We start from the raw sequence: 26,001 nt of genomic DNA, 5'->3' as shown, positions 1-26,001 counted from the left end.
CTGGATATCCGCCCTAATACAACGAACAACATCTAAGCCAGGTTTCTGCCCTGTATTTTGAGGTTGTGGCTAAACTAGGCCTGGATAGTTGAGAAATCAACTCAGCTCCTGAGGCATCCAAGACTGTCTCCCCAGCTCTCTGAATCTCTGTACTCAGTCCTGGATGAAACAAAGGAAGCGTCTGTTGGAGCAGAATTCTTGGCAGGAGGGCCTGGGTGGGGGTAGGGAGCTATAAACATGGCCCCTGTGGGAGGTGAGGGGACACAGTAGTGTCTGCCTCTGTCTCAAGTTCAAATACCAGGCTTATAAAAGTCACAACCACCTCAGTAACAGGCATTGGAGACAGAAATAACAGAAGAAAGTTTCTGATGTCAATTCCTCTCTGGAGATTTTTCCTGTCATTGAAATGGTCAAGTGTCTGGTCACCTGTAGGCTGAGTATATCTTTGCCTTCTGGTAGGAAAATGAAAAGTCATGTTTAAAAACTTAATGTCCTAATTTCGTAAGACATAGATGAGTCCTCACGGCATCGTTATTCCTAAGGACTCGGGTTGTGCAAGCTGACAGCACATGTTCTCAGAGAGCAGACCTGATCTGCCTCTCCCGATGATTTAAGGAACTTGCTTTGGGGACTGTGAGGAGGGAATGGGGAGAGACATAAAGGTATCAAGAACTATAATCTGAAAGCCTAAAAAGCCAATTAAAATGCTCTACATGAAATCTGAAACTATTGCGTGGGGATAGAACTTTATTAGGTATCCGATCTTCTGCTTACATTCTCTCTGTCTCTCTCTCTCTCTCTCACACACACACACTATGGAATGTATTTCATTCACTCTCCTTTTCCAGGTGAGGAAACTAAAGCCAGAGAGGTAACGTCAAGGTTATAACCAGTAACTGGCAAAGATTCCAGCCTAGCCACGTGCACATCTGTGGTGCCACTACTTGCAGAATTGCTGCTACGTCCTTGGCGAGCCCCGTCTTTTCCCTGCACCAAAGCACTGACTGGCCCCCGTGTTTAAACCAGGAGGACGCAGAGTGGAGGAATTAAGAGGCAAGGCTCTAGGGCCAGGAGCCTCGGCTCAACACCCATCTTCTCCACTTTCTAGCTGTGCAATCTTGAGCAACTTAGTTCACCTCCTCATACCTGTTTCCTCATCTGTAAAATGAGGATGATGATAAAGCTGTCTGCTCCACAGGTCATTGGAAGGATTACAGAGGATAGTTGGGCAAAACACTGGCACATAATAAGCTCTCATTAAACGCTATCTATTTCTTATGACAATTAGATTCATTATGTCTTGGTTCCTGCCTTGTTTTAAGTCTCATACTGGCCTTCACTCCCCTCAGTCATTTTCCTCCATCAAAACATTACGCACTCTCTCAGCTCCACCTGCTGCTCATTCTGTCTGCAATGGCCTCCCCTACCTTACACTGCTGGCAAATTCCTATTTCTGCTTTAAACTTGTGCTCCTGGAAACCGTTCTTGACTCTGATCAGGGAGAGCGTATTATTCTCTTAGGGTGAACCACCTTTATAATGCTCACACCTGCTTTGTGGGAGTTATCACACTCCACTGTAATTTATTTCTCCATTTATTTCTCTTATATAATAGGAGCCACTTGAGGACAAAACAGGTTCGTTTAATTTTATTATCCAGTACACATAGCACATCGCCCAACACAAAGTATATGTGTCATAGACAATGCTATGTATTCACCAAAACCTGTTTCTAACACTTCCTTCCTGGGCAACTATGTTTCCTGGGCCCCTTGCAGTTAGGAGAGGATATATGACAACTATTTAATATCACCAATGGAACTTGCACAGAAATCATGTGTGCTACTCCTGGCCTGAGGCAGTGAGAGCCTACTGCAATTCTCCAATCCTTCTCTTCCCTTGCTGCAGAGAATGTGGAGGCCCAGTAAGGGTGTGGCAGAACCACAGGATCCAAACAGCCAAGATCATTGATTCATTGCATTAAGGACTGTTGGCCTGGATTATCACCCAGACCCACAGTGGAATTGTGGCAAGACTACTGTAGGCAAGACATAAATTTTACTGGGTTAAGCCACTGTGATTTTGCAGTTGTCTGTTTTTGCAGCATTGCTTAGCCTCTTATGACCAATACAGCTCAATTAGTGTCAGTTAAATTGATTTTGATTGAGTCTTTATGCATACAAGTTCTGTGGCAAGAACTATTGCTAAAGAGGTCTGTGGTTTTTTGCTTCTATTGTGTCGCGAAGTCAACCAACTCTCCTATAAGGGATTATTTTTGGTTTTGCTCTGAAGATCAGATTCCTTCTGACAAACAACATTAACTACCAGTGAATACATTATTTTATCATCAATGTATCAGCATACCACAGAGCACATTATCAACTCAAGAAATATCTCTTCTGTTATTTCACTTAGAGATTTTAGCAGTTGATGCTAATTGATCTCATTTTTTAAAAATAGGCTGCAGTACACGCTGGTCCTCTATTTTAAACTTTCTAAAAAAATATTATTTCTCTAAAGTCAAGACAATGGAGGTATCTGAAACCAAATACATAATAAATTCCCAAGAAGTCTGTATTCAATAAATGATGAGAATCCAAAAAGTGAGAAAATCTGTGTTGGGGATTCCCATCTGAACTGACAGTCTCATTTTAATTTCCATGAATATGCCTCACGTACAATTTCCAACATCCTGAACTAGAAGAGAAACTGCCAGCCTTGATTCTAGGTTTCTATTGTTTCCTGGTTGAATTCGGGGAGTTAAAAGCATAACACTTCCTTTAGCATGCAGTTGGCTGTTATAGATTTATTTCCCTCAGCTCTCTGAAGCAGGGGAAGCCCAAATAAGAAATTCATGGGATGCTGGTCAGGATGAAAAGAAAGACCCATCACGCTGTCTGCAAAAGGAGATGTGACAGGGGTCTACCATTGTGGCTTGTTACAAACCATAGTGAGCCTCCGCGAAGATATGAAACAATGAACTAAATGCATATCAGTTGCCCACCCATCTATATCATATAAATACATAATTAACTTTCTGAACGTGGATATTTTTGGCATTTAAAAAATGTATGTTAATTATTTGATATTCTGCCCATTCCAGGCTGTTTATGTAAATATTGAGTTGAGAGACTTCTTAAAATGCACAGAATTTACTTGGTCATCTACAGTCGTAATTGTCTAAATACATAATTAGAGTATTTTTAAAACAGGTATTATAGACTCAGTAATCTTTAATGACCTTTTGCATCATTCTAACCTAAAGTGTCAAGACTTAATTAGAATTTGAAATTCACGGATCGTTGACCAAAGCACCATAATTGGCTTGGGCATATGCACCATTGCAGATCATCAGTGAACCAACTCCTTAAAACAACTGCTGGGAGTGCTGTGTTAAAGGTGTACTGATTCATCGACTTGGAATATTTCTCACAAAGAATTAACCATTTTAAATCTTTCAAGGAGGCAATTTAATTTATCCCCAGTTGATGTGGGAAAGCTCCTCTTTACAAATGAATGACAGCTACTTACTGTAGAAGAAATGATAGAAATTTTTAAAATCACCGTTTTGCAATCTGCACTTCTCGGCCACCCTCCATGAGAGCATTTTCTCAAACAAGGATCATCAATGGGGATTAAAACTATTGGATAAAATGCTCTGAGGAAGGAAAGGCTATTCCCAAGGTATCACGTGTCATCCCATAGATAATTTGCTAATTGCAAAGAAAAAGAAAACTTGTACAATGGAGAAATCTGGCTGCCCCATTTTAGCATCACTAATAGTGGAACCCTGTGAGTGATGTTCTGGGAGGCAATATGCAGTATTCAGCAATGTTTATGAGGTCTTCTTGCAGTGAGGCTTCCTGATAACTTGCTTTTTGTTTAACCTAGTTCTAATCAAGCCTTTAGACCTAATTTGCAGTTTGCAGGAAATAGAAGAACAATATAAATAACTTCAACAGGAAACAATCAGGATAATCCAGGATGGAAGACAGGGCAAGACAATGGTCTAGTCCCTTCAAAAAGTCAATGTAATGAACTTTACAAAGCAAAGGACTATGACAGATTTAAAGGCACTAAAAAAACCACAAGAACCACAAAGCTTTGGATTCTGGTTTGATACACATATAGCAGACCTGTTGGGAATGACTGTGGGAATTTAAATTTGGGCTGGCTATTAGATTACTTTAGGTAATTATTGCTTATTTTCTTAGGTCATAATGATCTCATAGTTATGAAAGCAAATGTCTTAGGAAATATTTGCTTAAGTATCTCTTCATGAAGAATGTAACTGACTTTCAAACCATACAGCACAGAAACATAAAAGGATATAAAGCAATACAGTAAAATATTAACAACTGTGGTATCTAAGTGATAGATATACATGGCTTCGTTAAATATTTTTGATTTTTCTGTATGTTTTTAAATACATATATAATATATATATATATCTTCAACTAGCTGTATACATGAGGGGTCTTCTTTAGTTCATGGAAAATGCACAATAAGAAAAAAACTATGCATGCATTTAAAAATGTTTTTGCACAAATAAACTTGTACTAATTTGTTATAACATGTCTGAACAGGATCTAGTTTGAAATACTAAGAAGCATAAGACATGAGTTTGAAAAAAGCCCCTATCAGAGCAACATGAATTCAGCTAAAATTGAAGCAAGAACAAACATCGAATTTATGGTGAAGCTTAGGTGGAAGAATGTTGAAATCACTGATGCTTTACGAAAAGTTTTTGGGGACAATGCCCTAATGAAATGTGCAGTTTGCAAATGGATAACTCATTTTGAAAAGGGACGTGGCGATGTTGAAGATGGAGCCGGCAGCAGCAGACCATCCACATTGGTTTGCAAGGAAAAAAATCATCTTATTCATGCCCTAATTGAAGGGAACCAAAGATAAACAGCAGGGACAATACCTAACACTGTAGACATCTCACTTGGTTCAGCTTACACAATTCTAACTAAAAATTTAAAGTTGAGCAAACTTTCCACTAGATGAATGCCAAGACTGTCATGCCCAGATCAGCTGCAGACAAGAGCAGAGCTTTCAGTGAAGTTTCAAGTAAGTGGTATCGGGCCACCCATTTTTCTTCAGTTAATTATGTAAAAAAGACCACATTGACATGGTTAAATTCTCAGAACCCTCAGCTCTTTAGGGATGAACTAAATGGCTGGTGTCATAATTTACAAAAGTGTCTTGAACTTAATGGCGCTTATGTTGAGAAATAAAGTTTATATTTCTTATTTTTGTCTTTTAATTCCATTTTATGTGAACTTTTCGAAGTCCCCTTGTATATATAAAGTTAGAGGGGAAAGAATTCTTGTCTCCATTTTCACACATTATATTTCTTGCTTTGTCAATAGTTTTTATAAGCGTGTGCTTGTGTGTATGTGTGTGTGTGTGTCCAAAAAGATATTTCTCTAGAAGTGTGTATATTTAATAGAGGATGACACAATGCCCTTGTTTATTTTCTACTTGTGTTTATTTGGATCTTATTGAATAAGAACTGATTTATATTTGGTACTTCTAAAAATGTATTCATTTTGCACTACTGAAAGATTCATTTCAGTCATTCTAGTTGCACATATTTATTGAACACCTACTCGGTGCCAGGCACAATGTGAGGCCTCAGGAAATGATGGTAAGCTAATGCAAATAGAGATGTCATAACTCCTATAGTCTAAGAGGAATGAGAGACTTTAATCAAGTTGTTGTGTGGATAAACAGTAACAAACTATAATAAGTGTCAAAGAAAACAACCTCAGGGAACTAGGAAACAAACACAGAAGAGCCTGGTTTGGTGTGGGGAACTCAACACAGGTGCAGTATCCCTTACCTGAAATGCTTGGGACCAGAAGTGTTTCAGATTTCAGATTTTGGAATATTTGCATATACATAATGAATTTCCTGTTTATACTTGGGTCCCATCCCCAAGATATCTCATTATGTGAAGAAGGAGAGAAGGAACAGGAGGAAAAGAGGGGAGAGGAGTTGAAGGAAGAAAGGAAGGAAAAAGAGGAGGAGAAAAAGCAGAAGGATCCACATATGATAAAAATGTTGTGGGCTCCGAAAGAATTCCTTCAGATATGTGCCTTAAGGGCCACTGGGATCACTGTAGGGCATCCCAAAGTGACTATTTTGGAGAGGGTGAGGCCCATTTGAATACTCAATTCCTGACAGGTTAAAGAAAATTAGTCCACACACACACACCCACACACAAAATAGTAAAGATGATAAGTAGGGTCAAATTAAATAGTCCAGCCCATATGACACAACTGTGCGAATTCACTAGAAAACCTGGACCAGCCATTTGATAAATTTATTGTGCATTAGATACGCTTGGGATATTTGCTAAAAGTGCTAATTCCTGAAACCTGTTGTGTCAAAAATTCTGTATGTATCTTGATACTTGTGCAGCTGTATGAAACATAGATGGAGGTTTCTGGAAGCCTGTACTCTCCGAGCTCTGGTCCTGGCTCTGCCTCTTAATATCTGATGACCTCAGGAAAGGCTCCTAATTTGTCTGGGCTCAGGATCTTTTATAAAGGATGGAAGTAGTGAACTGATTTCTAGAGTACTTTCTGGCTCTGGGGTTGTATTCATGTCAAATTCTCCTGCTTTTGCTGTCTGAGTGGCCCAGCATACTAAACACTATTCTTAGTCCTCGATTGTGCTCTGATTGACTGGGCAGCCTGGGCTCTGACCTCACCTTCATTCCCATGATTAGGGAGGACCATTACACAACACGCCCAGTCTAAGTTGCAGTCCTGCACCTTGTTGTACCACACCTCAAAATTTAATAATGATGCCGTAATGTAAGAGACTGTGGACAGGTGGGACCATGTGCTTCAGGTGGGCCTCTACAGGTGGGTAGGGGATAAATAAGCAGAGAGGAGGGAGGAACACCAGGCAAGGAAAATAGCACGAGAAAAAAACATAGCAATAAAACTGGAATGCTGGAGGGTCACTCCACCCTGATCAACGCATGATTGTGTCAAAAAGGGGTTGGATTCAAAAGTCATATTCCAGAATTCAGATGAAAGTTTTGTTTTGCTAATTTCCCAAATCAGAGCCAGAAAGGAAGAGAAGTTTCCGTAAAGAATTCTGCAAGTGTGAAACTGTGCTATGATAGTATATTAGAGCAAGATTCTCTCATAACAATACAACAGTGATGGTTACACTCACACTTTGCATGTGCTATTTAAAAATACCTCTTATACATCGGCAAACATAACCATCCCTGAATGGACAAAGGTAACTAAATGGGGAAGTGACTGTGTGTGTTTCCAGAGATCATTTTCTTTCAGAAGTGGGTAGAGAATTAGATTGTGCAGGCAGGAGACATTTGGTTGGGACAGGACTTTGCTGCCAACTCAGCCTCTGCCATGTCATGAGTCACAGAACTGGCAGGCTCTGAGTACACATGCGGTCTTAAGACCCTCTATGCTTGCCAGTTCTACTGAGTATATGGTACCCGACCAATGCTCACTTCTTTAGGGAGGAGTGTTTTGAGTGGAATTTTTCCCTTGGGGAAAAAAAGCATATGCAAACTTCCTTTATAATGAATTGATAAAATGTTCCAAAAATTCAGAAGGGGAAGTGTCTATTCCATCCATGGCTGGGTTTTTCCTTCATGTAAGATAATATAGACTGAAAGGAAGTTCATTAGCTGCCAAGGCTCCCAGGACAGGCTGCTGGCAGCAAGTCCTTTAAGAAAGGCAGCAGATGGCCTCTGGGGAGCATGGGCAGTCAGCCAAGGTGTCCCCAGAGAATCACTGGATGGATGTCCCAGTTACTTTGGGCACACATCCTCCTAGGCCCTAAGCAAGGCCAACCCTCTTCTAGGAGTTCTAAAGCCTGGAGTATGTGTGAGTTGTATGCCACAAAAAACAATGGTTCCACCCACACAAGAGGAACTCATTCTTCTCCCCAAGTCAGCCTGGATAATGTCACTTCTTCTAAACCAAGCCTTGAGCCAAGTAGTAAAACCATTTCAGTTAACTTCATGGGTGGTTTTGGAGGGCTCAGAACTTATTCACCTACCTTCGTCATCTCAAGTTTATGCACAATATTTGCAAACTTGAACTAAAGTGCCATGAGTTTGATTAAATCAGATAACCTTTTCCAGTAGCAGCTTTAGATTTCTAGAGGGAGATCACAGAAATCAGGAGAGGTTTTTGTTTTTACCTAGAGTAGCCCAGACTTAGGCTAAATTCTATTTTAACGTTGAGTCAATTCACAGACATTCATTGGATCCTCATTCCTGTAGGGCACCTACCATGTTAGGATGAAGCAAAAGCAAACAAACACAGACACAAAACATGAAGGATGTTCAAAGCTCTTTTTTTATAAAAGTCATCAATAAATGGGTACTGATGAGTACTGATTTCACTCAACATCATACTTCAAGATGTTGAGTGACAGGGAGGGGTGTGTGCTCAAAGATGCTTTAATTTAACAAGAGAAATAGGACTCACATGTGAAATACTATAATAGGAAACAAGACAAACTCCAGCTAGGTAGACTGGTTTTATTTCCTTGGAATAAAGAAAATACTGTTTTACAAAGTATCCCCTATGGTGTATGTGTTCCATTGTGGGATTTTGATTGAAGTTTGGTGTAGTTGGCTACCCCAAGAAAGCCTTCCACATCTAACCTGCTAGGAAATTTAGACATATATTGGAGAGGTTGGATACCATAGAGGAAATCATTTTTCCCTCCCTCAAGACAGACACTGTTATTCATCTTAGCTGAGCATTTTGGGTGCAGTGCAATGCTGAGATGTTCCAATCTGGGCTGTCAGATCATTCATTTTGGAAAGCTTTAGACACACTGTTCTTTGCTTGATAAATATGAATACACTTTGCATTTTAAGTTTTTATTTTCTTTATTGCTCTTCTATTTTTTAAAACATCTTTCTGCTGTAGGCAAAGAGATCCCATAACAAGGACAAGAAGTAAAGCAGGACAAGGACCTTATGTCTCCAACGTGTGCCTGGAATGTGCCTGGAATGTGCTTGGCTCTAGACCAGTTAGATAGCACTCTCTGCCTCCATTGCCTAAGGGCCCATCTGTGGATGTCTAAACCCTCTTTATCATTCAAAGTCTGCATCGATGCCACTTCTAGGAAGCCCTCCCAAATCTTCATCTTGAGCAAGAGTGATTTTTTAGAACACCTGTTGATTCCCTCATACCATTTAGCCCTTTCTTCCATATATAAATATCTACATATATTGGGTACTACAATATATACACTGTGCATATCTGACATTTTCTTATCTACTGCTGCCCCCGAAATCTATTTTAGTGTCTCATAAGCAGTCAGAAGTCAGTAAATACTAATTGGAAGTATTTGCTGGATGAATAAATAAATGAATTAATCAATGCAGAAGAGATGCTCCTAGAGAATCTAATACATATATCCAATCAGGACACAAAAATGGGGATAAAGTCATGTATACAATTTAAGCAGATATACATGCTAGGTAAAAGTGATCAACACTTTAATCATCAGTCAGTTCACTTGGCTTAGTCGATCTCTTTCCCGGGCATGCTGTAGGCTAAAATCAAATACAAGGAGAGGGACTCCATTTGGACAATCTAGCTCAAGATTCTACTTCTTTAATAAGCACTTCTTCTTTTCTTTCCTTTGGAATTGGAGGAATAATTGGAAAATGACCCTACATAAAATGTAAAAATTTATTTGGAATTAGTGTGGGCAGGGCTCTCTTTCTTCTCTGACTTGAAATTGAAACCAAGCCCTAGTGATAAATTTTAAAATGAGAAAATAAGAAACTATCAACAAAGCAGTACTTCTCTATCCAAATATTAAAAATAAATTAAAGCAGGAATTAATATTATGTGAGAGGCCGGGCGGGGTGGCTCACGCCTGTAATCCTAGCACTCTGGGAGGCTGGGGTGGGCGGATCGTTTGAGCTCAGGAGTTCGAGACCAGCCTGAGCAAGAGCGAGACCCCATCTCTACTAAAAATAGAAAGAAATTATATGGACAGCTAAAAATATATATAGAAAAAGTTAGCCGGGCATGGTGGTGCATACCTGTAGTCCCAGCTACTCAGGAGGCTGAGACAGGAGGATCCCTTGAGCTCAGGAGTTTGAGGTTGCTGTGAGCTAGGCTGACGCCACGGCACTCACTCTAGCCTGGGCAACAGAGAGAGACTCTGTCTCAAAAAAAAAAAAAATATATATTATGTGAGAGAAAAGACATAGGAACCCAATCTACAAGTAAATTGGCAGAATAGCAAGGCGATGAACTGGAAGGAATACTTTTTCCCTAATGACCACATTTAGGGTAAAATATAACAGCTACCATTTCTTGAGTACCTACTTTATGCCAGGCAAGTAGAAGTTAGTTTTTATATATTATCTGATTCATAACAACCCTTCAAAGTCAATGTTATTGTTTCCACTTTATAGATGAGGAAACTAAGGCTTGGAGAGATGAAAAAACTTGCTAATCTAACATAACTAAGAATGTATTATAGTCACTGTAACTCACCACCATCTGCAATAAAAACAAATCACAAGATTCTCCATTGCCTTAATACTCATAGGCTTAGACACACACATATCTCAGCTCTGTCTCATGCCAACCCTTTTCCTAATTAGACTGAACTTCAAAGGACTGACTTGTGGGGCTATAGCTGAGAAGTAGAGAAAGGCCCAAGAGCTGCTAAGGATAATGCACAAAGTATTTATAATAAATTACCTACATCAAGGTATTCATTGTTGACTATAGTGTTTATTAATATTCCTGGTTCCAATTATCTCTCTTACTATGCCAAAACTGTTTTTATACTGCATGAAAAGAAAAAATGCAATCAAGATGTGCATTTTTCCATCTGTATATTAAGATCTTCCTGCTATTCAAGAATGTTTAGACTTCCTTCTTTCCCCTCTCCACCTCCCACAAATTGCCCCTCCCTGTGCCCTATCCCAGAGGAAAGAGCCCTGAGCATTTGGCCCCGGGTAACCCTAAAAACCAGGAGGCTTGGTTTGTCTAGTAAGAAATCCAGTTGAGTTTGTAACCTAAAAAGGATGACTCTGGAAGAGCTTCAGCTAAGCTTTCAAATTTCCCACTCTTTTATCTACCCTGAGTTCATTTTTCTTCATCAATCCAGCTGTTTTGCAAATAGCCTTTATTAAATACATTCCAAATCTGGTTGTGGGGTGACATCCTTGAATAAATAATACAAACAAAGGGTTGGTGAGAACAGCAGCCGCCCCCTGCCCTGAATGCTCCCTGCTGCCTGCTGGTTGGTTAAAATGTCCCTGGAGCCAGGAAAACAGGATTCTTCATGAGCTGTGACTATCGCTTCAGATTCCGTGAGCTCCAGTTTCCAGAACATAGAGGTGTCTGAAAAAGACACTGGGGTAGTTGGAACAGATGTGAGCTTCATCACCATGGTATTTAAGTCCTTGCATTTTAAACCACACTGCTTTGCAATGATCTGTTTTGCTCAACCAAACCTCAAGAGCATGTTTCCTTGTTTTTCTAGCCATACAGTCATATCTGCCTTCTAGGTGGCCCAAATCAAGTTCTAAATGTGATATTTCAACAGCAAAGTCAGCAAAAGCAAAAGATGGGTATACCTCTGGGTGTTCAACTTTGTATCTCAATGTCAGAGGCAAGATTTATTAGGACTTTGGAGGGCAAGGATTAATAGAATGAATCACCTTATTTCCTGTAAAGGTTTGACCCAGTGTGTGATTTGTGCCTGCTAAGCTGGTATAATGATGAACAATCTCTTTTACTACTGTAGCTAAAAATAGAAGCTGTGTTAAGACCTTACATAACCTGAAATGTCACATGGCAACTGAGGGTCACTTCTCCCATAGCTCTTGGTCCCTGAGGTACGTTGGCATCAAATGAAAAGAGTTGCAAACCTGGAAGCATCCTACTATCTGCATTGCACCTTTATCTAAGTTAGATCTTTCAGCTTTAATAGCATAAGAAAATGCAAACACACAAGTTGAAGCCAGGTTATATTAGATAAACATTTTTAACACAGATACTAAATTATCATTATCAATGTTAGGAATTATTAAAAAAATAGTTTGTAAGATGCTTATCACTCTGAAGACCTACATTTTGTATATTAAATAATGTTATTTATAGAAAAATTTTAAACACATATTATATGGTAGGATGTTATTGTTATAGGTTCTCTCAGACCAGAAAGTTACAAAAAGCAAAGAAAGGAGAAATTATACATGTATCATAAAAAGTTACGGGCTTGTATGTAAGTCTGGGGAAAAATATATATTTATGAATCTGTATGAATCCCATTTCAGTTACACCTTTGCTCATTTAGAAGGTAAGATGTCTTTTTGGTTTCACAATCTCTAGATGTGCTGTTTCACTTGCTTATATTCCATGACATTTTAGAAAAGATATTTTTAAAGCTGAAGTCTAGTCAAACAGTTTATTTTGAAATACTTGGAACTTGGTTATGATGTACTTGCTTGATTGAATCTGACTGGTGATTTTTCAAAATAACCACTTGCTAAATTAAAGCTGTAAATTTTACAAACAAATTAGTATGTCTAGGCCAAAGGTTATACATCTAGTCTATAGTCATGTTTTGCTTGTTCAGCACAAGGTTTTTAATTTTTTTTTAAATTAACTAGTTTCTAACTTTTAAAAACCAAAAGATTCTTAAAATTTAAAAGTTCTAACTTCTTGAATTCTTTGGGGAAAAAAAATTGAACATCTGACAATCCTGAACCTACATTTATGCAACAGGCATGGTTTGAGTATCAGGTGCTTATCTTAGATGGAACATGGGTCTTCAGTTCCTCATAGCTCCTGCCCACCAGCCTGTTCACTAACATATATCCCCTGCCTAGGCCCTGCAGGAAGTTCAGTTTTCAGCCTCTGGTATAGACACAGCTTGCGTGGCTTGAAGTCTTCTCAGAGTCACGAGTCTTGCAATAAGAGGCTCTGCCACACGTAGGAAGTATGCACGTGTGTGCTGTGCATGAAGACAGGCAAACTCTGTGTGTGTGCTCTCATTTCTCTGTCTCTCTCTCGCTCTCTCTCTCAAGAATACAAAGCCTTTCTCATATGTTGCTAATGCATAGGAAAGGCTTTGTATTCACTCCACAATTATTCGAATGTTTTCTTTATTACCCAGGCACTAATCAAAGTACTGGGGATACATCAGTGCACCAAACAGCCCAAAACCCAGCCCTCAGGGAGCTCATATTCTAGAATCACCCACGCTTTACTATGGTGAGTTGGTCTTTCCCAAAGTCCTAAGACAGACTCTAGGTTCTCTCTTCTTTTCGATCAGTACACTCTCATCAAATCATTAAAGATTAAAATTTTATCTGCAGCATGGTAAATAGATTTCAGCGTCTTTGCCACGTCTAAATAATCGACAGGAGCTTCTTCGATAATTCTGGGTCCGTGTCTGGCCTCGCTGGTAGAGAGTGCCACAGTGTGGCATCACTGGCACGGGAGAGAATGTGGAGGCTGATTGGCTGCGAATTGTTGACCCTCAGTCCTGGCTTCCTCATTTATAAATGAAAACACTTCCTTGTTTATAAATGAAAATGATGAAGTTTACCAAGGCTAAGTGACTTGCTCAAGGTCACACAGGTTCAGAACAAATGAGAATACCTCCTACCTAGTTTCAGCTTTCCCTGAGACTTCCTGTGTTTCTCTGGTCACTGAACCAAGTTCAAAGAATGATTTCACCAAGCCACTCAGCTCTCTTAGTGATTCAGAGAGGGCTGCAGCCCCATGAATATTGGGGCACTGAACCACTTCATGTCCTAAATATTTGAAATGACTTCCTTGATCTCCTTGGAAGAAAAGAGAGGTCATGGTCCTTTAAGAATTCATTAATTCTTCAGGGCCGGGCAGGGTGGCTCACACCTGTAATCCTAGCACCCTGGGAGGCCAAAGAGGGAGGATCATTTGAACTCAGGAGTTCGAGACCAGCCTGAGCAAGAGCAGTACCCCATCTCTGCTAAAAATAGAAAGAAATTAGCTGAACAACTAAAAGTATGTAGAAAAAATTAGCCGGGCATGGTGGCACATGCCTGTAGTCCCAGTTACTTGAGAGGCTGAGGCAGAAGGATTTCTTGAGCCCAGGAGTTTGAGGTTGCTGTGAGCTAGGCTGATGCCATGGCACTCTAGCCTGGGCAACAGAGTGAGACTCTGTCTCCAAAAAAAAAAAAAAAGAAAGAAAGAAAGAAAAAGAAAAAAAAGAGAGAAAAAAAAGGATTCATTAATTCTTCAAACTGTGTCAAATATATACTAGTTAATAACAATAAATTTTAAATTAAGAAAACAACAATAGCACAATGATCACAACTAAAAAGCAAATTATTCATTTATTACTTTTACAATAGGTATGAGGGATTTATTATGAGTTAAGCATTGATCTAAGTCAAAAATATAGAAAAAGTCACTAATCTCTTCTAATGGAAAGATAGAATAGTAAAACAAATAATCAAGCGAAAAATCAAAGGCTAGCTAGTGACATGAATGAAAGAAACTAAAACTGGGTGGCCACTTTTAAGGAGGTTTCCCTTAAACTGAGATCTGAATGACATTAACATCTGGAGGAACATTCCTGACAGAGAGAACAGCTGGTGCCAATCACATGGCTGAGAATACGATTGAGATGGGCAGGCAGTAGAGTGGTCAGTAGACTTGGCACAAGATGAGTGGGGTGGAGAGTTATTCAAGATGATGTCTGGAAGCTTGGCAAAGGGTATCCTATGTGGGTCCTTTATTAGCAATTTGAATTTTATTCTAACAGTAATGGGAAGTGTTTAAGCTAATTCTAAACAGAGGAGTGACATAAAATAATTTATAGCTTATAAAGCTCACTCTGGCTGCTAGATGGAAAATTACTGAGGGAGAGTAGGGAGTGGAAGATGGACGATGTGCTAAGAGTCTATTACTGTGCTGTACATTTTTCAAAAATATATCACAAAGCAACAAAGAGATTGAGCATTTCAAATGGAAAAGGTCCACTAATTGCTGGCCAGATAAAACATTGTTATCCACACCTGGACAAATGGTGGACACATTCAGCATAACGAGTGTGAAGAGACATCCTCAAGTGATCCAGAATGAAGAAAAGAACTTCCCTGCATAAGAAAAAAAGAACAAGATTGACGTTTGATTTCTCATTCGCTGTCACTGGATTCAAGAAGACAATGGCATGACATTTTCAAAATGACTTTCATCAGCGTATTAAAAAAGATACAGCCTGACAAATGCAATCCTAGTGCAACAGTAAAAGCCTATTAAGGGTTCCATTCCCCATGGTGCTGTGAGTTCATGCAGAATTTCCTCCCCAACCTCAAACATAGAAAAAATAAAGGAGTAAAATATTTGCTTAAAAACCATAGCAATAAACTGACACCATGTACCTCTGATGTCATGAAATATGAAGTATACTATATCATCTATGTGGTCCTAGGATAAAAAATGCTTATCCTGAATAAAATCAAATAAAATAATTAGGTAAGTCTAAATTGGGGACATTCTGCAAACCAATAGTCCTGAACGCTTCAAAAGATGCCATGAAAGGTCCCCTGGTTGTCCCTCCCTACCCCATCAAAAAAAAAAAAAAATAGTCTTAGAAAAGAGAATAAAGATATATGAAAATGAAGGGCAATTCATAGTCCATGATAGGATCCTGGATCAAAAATGTATTTATAATGGATACTTATGGGAAAATCTGTATATGGTAGTGTATGCTAGATAATAAATGGTCTGAGTGTGATAACTGCATTGAGGTTACGTGGAATAATGTTCTTTTACTCAGGAGATGTATGACTAAAGTATTTATGGGTAAAAGTTAAGAAAAATTATGTCTACAATTAACTCTAAAATGATCCAGAAAAAAAGATAAAGAGAGAGAAAGCAAATTTGGCACCATGTTAACAATTGATGAGACTAGGTGACTCTAAAATGTTAATTTTACTACTCTGACCACTTTTCAGGAGATTTAAAATTTTCCAAATAAAAATTTGTGCAAAATAATAATAAAAGACATAGACTAAAAACAAAATCAACATCCCATATATCAAAAATGGAACCATCACAACAAAACACAATAATAAGCAGAGAGGCAGCAGGAAATCTACTGGATTCTGGGACTAGAATTAGAGTTGTCCAGGAGGTTAACTCCTGTGAAATAAAGGACAATGAATCTGGCTCCAATAAAGACAGGTGGCAGGAACCAGGCAAATGGCATGGAACCTCAGGCTCACCCTGCCATGAGCACATTTGTAGAAGTAGCAACACTTTTACAGTAGCCCAGGACTAGGAACCTCACTTGCACTGCTTTCTGAGCTAGGAAGAGAAGGAGATAGCCAAGAAATCAGGACCTAGGCCACACTGCCTACTGCTTGGAAACTAGATCTGTGATATCCATGTAGGGTGAGAGTCCCAAAGTAAGACATGCTTCTGGACTGGGATGAGAGAGGTTTGCAGGCGTGTGGCTATAAAATGGCCAGACATAGTAGGGGCAGAACGTAAATAAGTAAGAAAGAAGAAGAAAGAGGAGGAGGAGGAAAAGAAGAGAAAGAGGAGGAGAAAGAAGGAGAAGAAGAAGGGAAGGAGGAAGAAGAAGTGTAGTAGTAGTTAGAATCCGTCCCTCTTGAAGATGAGCTTGCACATTATAATTCAGACCATATAAATAAAACTAACATAATAAAAGATAGACAAAGAGCTTAGCAGCAGGAGAATTCACTCATGAAGAAACACAAATAATAGTTCAATCATCTGAAAAGAACTTCATAGTAAACATGTTTACAATCCTCAGTGAGGTTATAGAAGGAATAACATCCACAAAGAAAAGAAATTATGAAATAAAATACATTGGCATGAGTCAAAAACAGGAGGCAATTTTAATAAATAAACCAATAAGAAAACTTGGATGTGAAAAATATAGTCATTGAAATAAAAAACTCAATAGACGGAATAAATGCTAGGCTGAACACAAAGAGAACTGGAAAATAAGGCTGATGGATTGACACAGAATTTTGCCTAGAAAGATACAGTGCAAAAAAAAAAAAAAAAAAAAAAGGAAAGATAATTTAAGACAGTTATGTGGGTTGCCTAAGAAGTTATATCATATGTCTCAATAGAGATCCAGAAGTAGAGGATTGAAGGAATGGGAGAAAAGCAGTATTTGAGGAGAAGATGGCTGTGAATTTTTCTGAATTTAAGAATTTCCTGAAGTCTTTGGGTACACTGAATTAAGGATGTGACCCCCCCCCCAAAATATACAAACAATACCTATTTATAGTTTTTAGTGAAATGTGAGAACATTATTACCAATTCTTAAAAGCTACCAGGGAGAAAATACATTTTATCTACAAAGGCACTACAGCTAGGCTAAAAGCAAAATTATTCTCAGCAGCAATGGCTGCCAGGAGACAAGGGAATTATACATGTGTTAAGGAAAAATGTCAATTTAGAATTCTAACAAAAATAATTTATGGGTGAGAATGAAATAGACATTTTTGAACATACAACAGCTATATGTATTTCCTACCTTCATTGAAAGAAAAACTTGAGGATATTTTTCAGCAAAAAGAAAATAAACACAGAAGAAAAAAATGGTAAACAAAGAGAACAGTAGAGTATGTGAATAAATCCAAATATCTATTAAAGGCAGTAACTTATGTTTATAAATTATCATAAGTATTTTAATTCTTCCCCCAATTTAATCTATAAATTCAAAACAATTGCACTAAAACTTTAGGATTTTTAATGGAACTAGACAACATAACGTCAAATTTATAAAAATAATAAATGTTTAAGAACAGCCAAATAATTCTGAAGAAAAAGAAAAGAGAAGAAGGGAGTTACTTTAAGGAAAGTTGGAGTTGTTTGTGGCATATTTAGGACCTTTGAGGGGATCCTTCATGAAGCATAATTAAAATGCTTTCCAAAAATATCCTTTGATGCCACAAACAGGGTCCCCAGGCAGAATAAATGAACTCTCTCTCCCACCCAGAAGTGAAATTCACGTGTTTACTCATAAAACTCAGCCAGTAGCCAATAATTAAAATATTAAAGTACGAATTGTACTGCCATATTCATACATTGTCCTATAGAAGTCTACTGGTGATGAGGAAATGAAGGAAGACCTTGGCAGTTATTTCCGTATCACCTTCTTCATGACTGAGTAGTGATGCTAAGCCTGGCTGCATGGAAGCAGCACCCGGGGAGCTTCAGGAAAACGAAAGTATCATTGCCAGAGATTCTGATTCACTTGGTCTGGAATGCAGCCAGGGCACTGGGATTTTTTTAAAGTTCCAAGTGATTCTAATGGATGGCCGGGGTTGAGAAAACAGATTTAGAGGATCCTTCACTGAAGACTGAGATTTATCATTAACATTGTAAATAATGTCAATTCCAACCCCTATAATATAGCTGTGGCCAGGTCAGAGGGCAAGGCAAAGACCCAATTAGAAGTCTTTAAGTGACTGTTTCCCAGCAATTAAGGGAAATACATAAAATCAACATGAAGATACAGTGTAGCAGTCCTCTTTTTCTCTACTCTGTATGAGAACAGCAAATTGAGTGTGTTTTCCAAGTGTGCTATGTCAGGAGTCCAAACAGAGAAAGCACGTCTTGACGGCATCAGCATGCCTGATGTCACCTTATATAAGAGGAGAGTTTTTAAATAAAGTCATTTAGTGATGTAGAAATTATTAACAATTAAAGGAACAGTTACTCCCAGTGTGCTAAAGAAGTAAATGCTAGAATTTACATTTTATAAATATGAAAAATCCATCTTTTCTTTGCACTGTTTCCTTTCTTGTAAGCAGAGAGAAACTTTACATTGTGTTATCCATAAGAGTGTGTTTTCAATGAAATAAGACATTTATTGAGGACTTAATACATCAGAGACATAAATTCTATATCCCCCTGCCCTTAAGAAAAGTACAATATAGATGGGAGACAAAATGTAAATCTAGGAGAAGAAAAAACTATAGAGTGGAATATTCAATTAGTGTTTATGGAGAGTCCATTCCACTTGGGCTCATCGTGACAAGGGCTCTGACCTATGGAGCTTATAGACCAGGGACTCATTCATAGAAATGAATTCAAAATTCCAGAGCCTCTAGCTTAGTGTCCAAACCATCCTGAGGACAGGAGTTTCCGATTCAACTACTACTTGCTATGGAGTTACTATGCCCAGAGTGACCCAAGAGAACTTTTGTGGGTCACCCCCTCCGGTCCTTACAGCGGCTCTGGGTTAGACAGATCTCTCATCCTAACGGTGGGGAACCAGAGGCTCCAAGAGATAAAATAACTTGCTCGAGGTTATGCAGACAGTATATGAGAAAGAATTTTTAAAACCAGGTTTTCATTATTATCATTATAAATATTGAAGACACAAAATGAGCTAAAGTGGAGAAAGAAATCGAAAGAAGTGATCAGAGGAAGAAGTGAAACTTGGTGGGGCCGGGAAGGATGAGTAGAATTTACGTGGGGCAGAGATGAGAGAAGAGGGGTGCATTTCAAACTGGACACAGCAAAAGAAAAAATCAGTTGGGGTGCAACAACTGTGTTTAGAGGATGTCGCACCGGGCTGAGTGGCCACAGTGGAGGGCTGGTTCTACAGCACGCGGGAGCAAACAAATGACCCCTGGTGCCGTGCAGCCCATGGGTTCTTACTTGCAGAAATATCGCATTTAGTGGCTGCAGCACAATCCCGAGGAAATGAATGGGATTTTCTCCCTGCTGTCAGGGGCATTTTCCTGGATGATTAATTGACAGTTCTCCAGCCAAGCCCCAGTTCCTTCTGGAGGCCATGCCCCTTGGTGTGCACCTGCCGCGGCAGAACCGAAGCAAGAAAATGTATTGTCTTCCTCTTTTTCTCCTGAGTGCTGCAGCTGCTGGGCTGCTTTAAGGAAATCTTCTTCACCTAGAGTATAAACCTGAACTTCTCCGATCTGCAGGGTGAAAACTTAACAGATTCGGGGAAGTGGTACTTTAGAGGGTGGTTTGAAAAAGCCCCGTTTACTCACGTGGCATTTGGGGTTGTTCTCTCCTTCTTGCCTTTCTTAGACCCTTTTTTCACTTAGCGGCTTTCTGGCCACATTCCTCAACGCCACACTATGCCTTGTGACAGCTGCAGCAGTGGCCCGGAATCTCGAGGCGGCCAAGGGGGCCTCTCGCAGTTGGGAACAGAGAGCCGCTCCCCTAAAGGGAAAGCACGCTGAGCCGCGGGGGCGCAAACGCGGGATCCGTCCATTCATTCCAAACAGCTTCAGAAAGACAAGGCCAATATGGTAATTCTGCCTCGTCTAAAAAGATTCTTGTGGCTTTCAAAGAATTAAAGTTTATTTTTCCAGTCAAAGAAACACTTAAAGTTAAGTTTCTTGGGGCTTGTTAGCAACATTTGTGGTGTCCTCAAATTTGGACGGGAGGAGTTGGCATGAAGATTTCTAGAAACCAGAGACAGTTGGGAATTAAAAATAAGAGCGACCATCGCATGAACACTTCCTATGTGCCAGGCGATGTCCTAAGTGTTCTGCATAAATCATTGCGGTTCATTGTATTTCATCCCAGCAACAACCCTTTTCATTCATTCATCAAAGACTGTTTATTGAGTGCCTGTTATGTACAAGGCATACTGTTCGAGTGGCTGAAGACTCGAACTAAATATAATAAATAGGTAAATTATACAGTAGGGTAGAAAAGGACAAGAGCTATGAAAATAACTGATTAGGGTAGAGGAGTTCAGGAATCCTGGAGTGTGGCAAGGATGGGTCTGAAGGTCTCATTGAGAAGGCGACACTTTAACAAACACACGGAGAGCAAGAGTGAGAGCCATGTCTTGGGGGGAAATGATCCATGCAGAAGCACTAACCTGGGTTAATATAAACAGGGGAAATAAAAACAATCAATTGGAAAAATATTAGAAAGTTCTCTGAGTCTAAGAAGAAGAGAAAATTATTATTGTGATAAACAAAATAATATCCCCCTACCCCAAGATGTCCATGTCCTAATCCCAGGAATGTATGGCTATGTTAGGTCACATGGCAAGGGAAGATTAAAGTGGCAGATGGAATCAAAGTTGTTAATCAGATGACCTTAAAATAGGGAGATTGGCCTGGATAATCCTGGTGGACCCAGAGTGATCACTGAGGTCCTTAATGGTACCAGACGGAGACAGAAGAGAGAGAACCAGAGAGATGGCGGCATGGGGAGGGCTCAGTCTGACATTGCTGGATTTGCAGATGGAGGAAGGGCTTGTGAGCCAAGCAGTGTCAGGGCTTCTAGAAACTGAAAAGAACAAGGAAATAGAGTCTCCAGCTAGAGCCTTCAGAAAGGAGCACAGCCCCGCCAACGCCTTGGTTTTAGCCCAGGAAAACTTTGAACCTACAGAACTGTAAGAGAATACATTTGCGTTGCTTCGAGCCACTGAGTTTGTGGCAGTTTGTACAGCAACTGTAGAAAACTAACACAATCGTATCTGCAAAAAAAAAAAAACTTCCCAAAGATTCGTCACCCTGAGGCCCCAGGAGAGGCGGGCACCAGGGAGCAGAGGGGTCTCTCCGGGTCACCCAGGGTGAGGCAGCTCTGCCGGTTTCCCTCACTCTGGTCACGGCCGTCCAGACTGAGATCGGTCCCGTCCTGTGTAAAGAACAGGATGGGTGTGGAGGGGGCCCAGCCAGCACGAGGAGAGTGGAGGAAGAGGTCGGAGTGGGGTAAGGCGGCCGCGGCTCTCCAGGTCTCAGAGACAGTGGGGACACATCCAGGCTGAATATCCCCGATCTGAAAATCCAAAATCCGAAATGCTCCAAAATCCGAACCTTTTTGAGTGCCAACACGATGCCACAAGTGGGAGATTCTACACCTGACCTCATGTGACAGAGCACAGTCAAAACACAGTCAAAACTTTGTTTCATGCATGAAGTTTTTTAAAACATTGTATAAAATTACCTTCCCGCTATGGGTATAAGATACACATGAAATATAAATGAATTTTTCTTTTAGACTTGGGTCACATCCCCAAAATAGCTCAGTATGCATATGCAAATGTTCCAAAATGCAAAAAAAAAAAATCCAAAATCCAAAAGATTTCTGGCCCCAAGCATTTCAGATAATCCTCAGCCTCTGTTGGGTAGATATGAAAGTGCCCAATTTATAGAGGAAATAGAGATTAAATAATTTTCCCGAGTATAAACAAGTGAGATTTGACGAGAAGGCTCTTTGCTTTAAAAGCCTTCAGTTTTTATCAGCTCGGCCAGGGTGCTCAGAATAACACGAGAATGAAACACTGGCTCCTGGTGATGGTGTCGCCGCATGATGTGTCTGTCACCAGGTCCCCATGGTGGTGAGTGAAAGTGGCTCCATTTGTTGATGCTGCAGTGGTGGCCAAGAGCCTGGCACCTTCCAGAAAAAACTTGGGAGGGCTGATCCTTATTTTAGGATTTTTAGTAGAGCCAGCCCACACTATGGCACGAACCTCACTCCCTCTCATTCTCTTCCTCCCTCTCCTCCTTCTTCCCTCTTCTCTAGCCCTACTTTCCAAACCATTACTGAGGGACCAGATCCTTCTGACTTCCCAGCTACAGGTTTTATTTCATTAAATAAGGAACTTCTGCGTGAGTTAGTAAGACTCACTCATGAACCTGTTGCTTTTTAGCCACACTGAACCAGAGCCTCCATGCTTTTTCCCCGTCCTTTGAGATTCAAGTTGAGCTACCCTCTGTGCATGTCGGTGGCAGGCCATCTGTCATTTCTGCCTGCCAGCATCCCTTCCCTCTTCTTTTGCTCCCAGTGTCCTAATTTTTCTGTGGGGAACTGCCCCAACCCTCCCTCATCCAGTCTTGGTAGCTCTGTCAGTCAAAGGTCTCATCCTCCCCTGGCCAAGGGGAGGGCACTAGACTCAAATTGAGCTGGTCAGACTCCCGCAATTGGAATCTAATGAGCAGTGACCCAAATATGGAAAATGGTTGAAGCTGGTTCATCCTGGGGGATCCAAAGAGACCATGATCCGCAGTGAATGTCTTTCCTAATGTCATGAATTGTTTTTTGCAGATAGGTTAATCCTCAATTTTTACTTTGTCTTAGATTCAGAAAGCTCTCCATAAATTTTTCTTCCAATAATTTTTTTTAAAATTTTCTCTGCTTATGTTAACCCAAGGCAATGTTAGTTACTAGCAATTTAAAAAAAGTTTAACAGATAAAATCTTGCCTTTTGAATAACTAGCTTAATTTACTTAGGCTTTAATATTCTGTACTTCAAAGGCTCTGTGTAACTAAATATTACTCTACCCTTCATTAAGTTGTAGATTTTGCTACTTAACATGGAGTATATTTTTCTCTACATGTGTGCTTTTTCCAATCATAAACCCCAAGGTTGAAACAAAGCAATTCATCTTACAATTTATCCAATAGCAAGCATCTTACCTTTATTTAGCCTTTTTTTTTTTTTTCAGGAGTGAGCGAATTGAGATTTGCCCTGAAAGTTCAAGGGCAGATCCCTGTCTTATGTTCTTTAAACTTTACAGAAAACTCCCCAAAGATTCATTTATATGAAATGGGGTTTTTTATTTTACCTATTTTCATGGTATCTGCATAAAAGTAAAATTCTGGAGTGAAGATGCTATGTATCTGGGAGGTCCTATGAAAATGCAAAATGATACTTGGAGAGAGTAATTTATTACATGTTACTATCCTTTAGTATTAACATTTTCCATGGGATTATTTCACCATAATAGTGACATAACACAGTGGAAGATTAAGTTCTGGCCAGAGGCACATAAGTAGATGTGTCATATGTGACTCCCATTTACTCCTCATTCCTGCAGAATGGATTGTGGGTATGATGGCTGGAGTCCAGGCAGCCATTTTGTGCCATAAAATGGAAAACACACCCTGAGGAATGTAAAGCAGCCAGAGAGAAGGAGCCTGAGTCCATGATGACCTCAGGAAGCTGTTCTGCCAAACTTGGGCTTCCAAACTTTTTTTTTAATATTAAAAAAAATTAAATTCCTATCTTGTTTAAATTTTTGTTGCTTGAATTATCTGTCAGTTGCAAAAGCCATATTCCTAAATCCTTACTGATATAGCTACCTACAGGCCAAATAGGGCACTTACCTCCCACTCCGATCTCTCACCATCTATGCATAATTCCCTCAGCCTCCTTGGGTGATCTTAAATATGGCACAGGATAAATTATGTTTAACAAAAAAATACAATGAAATACACAAATATTAGCCATGCTTACTATGTCTAGTCACTGAGTATTCCTAAATAGGCTCAGACTTAAGCTTTGCCTCACTCACACCTACTGAAACTACATTCCTTCCCTGACCTTCAGGGCAAGGTTTCAAGCTGGGCTGGCCTTTCTATTCCTGCCACGCTGCTTTATGAGTTTCTTAGAACTCTCCAGAAGGCTCCAACTTTGATCTTCTTTAAGGTCATCCAATTGGGATCCGGATTCCACCACTTATCTGCTTTTTGGTCTTGGGTAATTGACTGAACCTCTTAGTGTCTCAGTTTCCTCACCTCTAAAATGGGAATAATCTCATGGTATTTTGAGGATTAAATAAGGTAATTAACACATGTAAAGCTATTGGTATCTGGTGCATCATAAATCCTCAGACAGTATGAATTGAAATTATGACTAATATTTCACTCCAAAAAAGAAGATTTGAAAGTCATAAAGACCTTGACAAGGAAAAACTCTGCTGTTTGAGGAGGTGAGCAGACAGGGGCCTTGGTGGATGCTGTCTTCCTAACCATCACCACAAAACAAAGCCCCTCTTTCATGATGGGAAGGAAGAAAAGCTATTAGGTGCAAAGATATATATCATCCCCATTTCTCATCCATTTAACTTAACATAGCTTTACATCGACTAGATCCACTTCTTCCCTTAGAGTCCAGGGGACAGCAGTAAAGAAAGATACCAGATTGAAGAGGGCCTATGCATTTCCTTTGCCTCTGCTCTACCTTGGTTTCCTTGCTCTCTTGCTCCCAGCCTCTCCCGAGTCCTCATGCCTCCTGAAATGCGCGACTGTAAAGAGGCCAAATGCACTCTCCTCAGCCTTCAAGGACACCATAGGTTTCCTTAAATGAGGAATTTGCCTACAATGTTTTGCAAATAGATAACATCTTAAAAAAAAAAAAAAAGTTGTTCTTAAATTTTTTTCACCACCTTATAGAATAATCAGCAGAGATGTATCTTATTGCATATTTCTTAAAAGCATTCTTTTTAACAATCATCGTGAAACTTTACAGAAGCCATGACAGATCATTCTTAGTAAACTGTTTTCTTTCTGACTAATATAAAATTACGATGGCAGAGAATTGAGGATTTGAGGGATCTGAGCACCATGACTTCTTTTTTGTTCTTAAGGAAAAAACAATTCAGCCCTCATTTAACAATGCCTCTTGGTGGTTTTGGACCAGTTCCTTCTCAGTGTTATCTGATTTTGGCAAGTGTACCAGGAAGACAAGATTACAGTGCCCACACTCTTCTTTTCAATCTTTCTAGAACCTTATTTGTATCTCTATGTCAACAGAGTGAAGAAAAGATAGTGTTTCATTTGGAGCAGCCCACAGCTACTGGCATACTCCTTAATTAGTGTCTGTGACCAGTTAGCAATGTTTAGATTTCATTCAACACACTTCCCCAGAAACACACTCCTTCTCGGCTGCTGCGGTGTGCGCCAGCTGTCTTTAATCTCTCAGGACCCAATTCACAGACCAAAAATTCTGCTATGAGCACAAATGCCTGAGAGTGGGCATTTGTTTATTTTCTGCTTAGGAGACAACTTTCTGCCATTAAAAGTAAATAAGTACATAAAATAAATACCCAAATACAACAGACCTAAAGTTGAATATTTTACTTCCAATTAAACTGAACTAAAGGTTTGGCTCATATGGAAGTTGCACCTCTTTTTGGTCAGGAAAATACTTACCTTATAAATAATACACTCATTCCTAAAAGCCATTTTGAAGA

This window comes from Eulemur rufifrons, chromosome 5 (assembly GCF_041146395.1).
Source record: "Eulemur rufifrons isolate Redbay chromosome 5, OSU_ERuf_1, whole genome shotgun sequence".
Lineage (NCBI taxonomy): Eukaryota > Metazoa > Chordata > Mammalia > Primates > Lemuridae > Eulemur > Eulemur rufifrons.
The sequence above is the reverse complement of the archived record's forward strand: the minus strand, read 5'-3'. Positions refer to the sequence as shown.